Genomic DNA, 3772 nt, shown 5'->3' with positions numbered 1-3772 from the left:
ATCATACAGAGAATCTATTTGATTTTATAAGTATACAAATAAGTATAGTTTTACATCATGTAGTATCAAATTGCTAAGTAATATTGTCTGCTTGAAATTAAGACCATTCAAATAATACAATAATAGTAAAGAATAGTATATTTTAATATTAATTTATGATTGCCTTGGTATTAAATACTCGTTATCTCCACTTCATTCAGTAGAAAAAAATACAAAATTAACAATGAAGTTTACCATAACAATGTAAACTTGCTTTCCACATTTTTAACAAACCAAGTCACATAATATACATATCACCCCTAATCAATGTCTTATAATACAGTACAATAAAGTTTTTAAAATTCTATTAAAAGGAAGTGTAAAGTACTGTACATGCCAAAAGTAATACTTTTTCTTTGTTTTCAAAATAAGCACTGCATAGGGAACCAGAATTTAGTGTAATGGCTATGTCACTGGACTCCCACGTAGTCGACCGCGGTTCGCATCCCGGACCCGGTGGCTTAAAACTCACACCGGGCGTGTGTGCATGCGTGTCCAAGATCCCGAGAGGAGAATGGAGGAGAAGAGATTGCGGCGTGACCATCCCCCCTGGGTGGTGATTTCTCGCTTTCTGTCTCTATGTCTCCCTCTGTCTGGTGAGTGCATGCGCCCTATAGCAAAAACCTCTCAAAAAATAAAAAAATAAAATAAAATAAGCACTGCATACAAACCCCAAAATAGGAAACCAAGAAAATGCAAATTTATGTATTTGTGCACATAATCACATTATGTATGGACAATCAACTTGAAAATGTTTCACCTAATTGGTTTCTCACTCTGAAAGATTCAGAAGTCTAAAATACTCAGTGTGGGGTGTCTTTTTTTTTTTTTTTTTAGACACATCCATTATAGCACATAGTTACCATTTTGGTGTGGTGGTGAAAACACTTAAGATCTACTCTCTCAATAAATATCAACATATAATATAGTGTTATTCACTATAGATAATAATTCACTTTTTTTTGTTTAAGAGAGAGGTTTTTGCCATAAGGTGCATGCACTTGCTGGACAGACAGGGAGAGAGAAAGCAAGAAATCATCCCCCCTCCCATGACAGATGGCCATCCACAGTCCCTTCTACACTCTCTTCTTGAAATCTTGGGCACACATGCACACGTGTCCATAGTGAGTTTCAAACAGCTGGATCCAAGACTAGAACCACGATCAGCCATATGAAAATCCAGCACCTTAACCACTACTCCACCTGCTAGTTCCACCATTTTTAAAAATCACCTTTTCAAATTTTGTAGACAAGCACAGGACTATGCACGTAATTTACCTGGATTATTTATTTCAACCTGAGAGTCTCTGTAATTTGACCACATAGGAGAAGATCAGTCCTGCCATCTGTGGACAATTAGACATTCTTTGCGAAAAGCAGGAAGCTGACGTATTTTTAACTACCGATATAAGGAGTGCACATTTAAAACAATTCCCATCACCTCAGTGTGTCTAGATTCGATAAAATATGACCACTTAAAGTTATACATCACAGTTAAAGTCACCTGTCTGTGCCTAGGGGAAAAAGATGTATCTTATTCATCTTTCAAACCTAGAAGACTATCATACCTAGGTTTAACCTCAGAATCAAAACTCAAATTACAGAATCAATTTTAGATACATGTATACTCAAACATGTTATTAAATTCTACTCTGCAATACAATAATATGTTTTCAAATGAGAGTAAAGCAATACTTTTTCTTCTCACATCAGAAACTCTTTGTATGACAAAATATTTCTCCTTGCTATTTTCATAAAGTGTTACTTTTGGATATAATAACCATGACCAGACATGCTTTTATTTTAAAGTACCAAGTAATACACTTTACTCCATGGCCAGTACATTCCCTCCTTTTCTTGACAAATATTATAAGTTGTTTTAAACAACTGTAGGTGTTCTCCCAATATTCACATTCCCTACTTACTTCATCAAATATTAATCTATTTACTGCTGTGAAAGACCAGGGCCAATGGAATTAAGGTTACTAAACAGGTGAATTTCAAATAAATTGATTCATTTATTTATTTTTACTTGCCAGAGGGCATGTGTGCTTGCCAGAGAGAGGTGAGATGGAGAGAAAGGGATGCAATCCTTTTTTGCTCTGTTTCTCTAATCTGTTGGGGTTTTTAGTATGCACCCACACCACATGTTTTTCAAGCACTGGCCTAGAATTTGAACCACAGTTGGCCACATGGAATCCAGTTCTCTTAACCAGTAGGCTATGGGGCCAGACTCCCATTTGAACTCTTACAGTAGTAAAGTAAGAGAGTTGAAGAGGGAAGGAAAGCAGAGGAAGGAAACAGAACATGGAGATGTCATATTTAAACTATGAGAAGGACTTGGTTCATTGCTATTGGTCTTAAAAAGGAGTAATGGACCACAAGCCAAGGAATGTGGGCAGTCTACGGAAGCTGAGCTTACAACCAGCAGGAAATGTGAGCTTAAGTTCCACAGCTGCTCAGGGCTGAACTCCTCCCACCACCTGATACACTCGGGATCAATTTCCATTTCAAAACTTCTAGCCATGAGGAAGCATTGCTGACACCATGTGAGACTTTGAAAAGCCTGACAAGCCCATTCAGAGACCTACAGAGCTGTCAGAAAATAATTGTGGACTATTTGAGCTCTAAATTTGTGGTGATTTGTTAAGGTAAATTATGATACAAATATACAAGTACATAAAATATTAAGTGATCACAGAAAGATATTTTGGCTTTAATTATATAATTCATTATATAAAAAATAACTCACTAAAAATGCTACATCCTTTTATAAAAAAATATATTTTGCATATGTTTTAAAGGAGGGAGACTAAAATCAGGAATGAAGAAACAAAAATATAAAACATTATCAAAGTAAATATTGCATCAAAGTTGAAGGCAAAGAAGACTTTATTGAACACTATTGCAATAAGGCGTGATTAAACTCAACTCCACTGAAATAAAAGACAGGAGGGGTTTTAATCAGTGGAATAAACTAGTGGCGAAGTTCTGGAGCATGCCAGAAGGCAGGTTGATCAATAGGGTGTGTCAAGAGGTCACAGTGAGTTATTTCCCAGTTTACAAACATTTTTCTCCAAGATTACGCTTCATTAGCCAACTGGCTTCATTCAAACTTGGGCTCTTAACCTCCCTCAGAGACTATGGTATCATTTCTAATCTCCTTTACGTTTTCTATTTCAAAGACAGGATTACTAGATCTTTGAGAAAGACATTTCCTGGGTTCTAAAACAGGCAAGAGGCTAGGAGATTTATATTCTTCTTTTTTTTCTTAGAGATTTTTGCTATCGGGCACATGCACTCACCAGAAAGACACAGATAGAGAAAGTGAGAAATCACCCCTCAGGGAGATGGCCACCCTGCAATCCCTTTTCCTCCACTCTCCTCTCGGGATTGTGGGTATGCACGCACACATGCCCAGTGTGTTTCAAGCCACCAGGTCAGGGACATTCTGGTTTGCCATGTGCGAGTCCAGTGCCTCAATCACTATGCCACCAGCTGGCCCAAGGGACATGACATGAATTTACAAGTTTCTAAAGTAGATGCTCGAAGAAAGACGTGGTCAGTGTTAAACAGTCAAGAAAAAAATAAAACCTAAAATTTATTCGAGTTGATGGAAACTATCTCAGTCCATAGCTTAAGTTTCCAATACTACAGTAAACACTTAAATCATGACTATGTTTATATATTTACATATTATGTTTCATGTATTGATATATAAAGTATTCCAGGT

The sequence above is a fragment of the Tupaia chinensis genome, unplaced genomic scaffold (genome assembly GCF_000334495.1).
Source record: "Tupaia chinensis unplaced genomic scaffold, TupChi_1.0 Scaffold000702_1, whole genome shotgun sequence".
In the NCBI taxonomy this organism is placed as follows: Eukaryota; Metazoa; Chordata; class Mammalia; order Scandentia; family Tupaiidae; genus Tupaia; species Tupaia belangeri.
Note: the sequence above shows the minus strand (reverse complement) of the source record.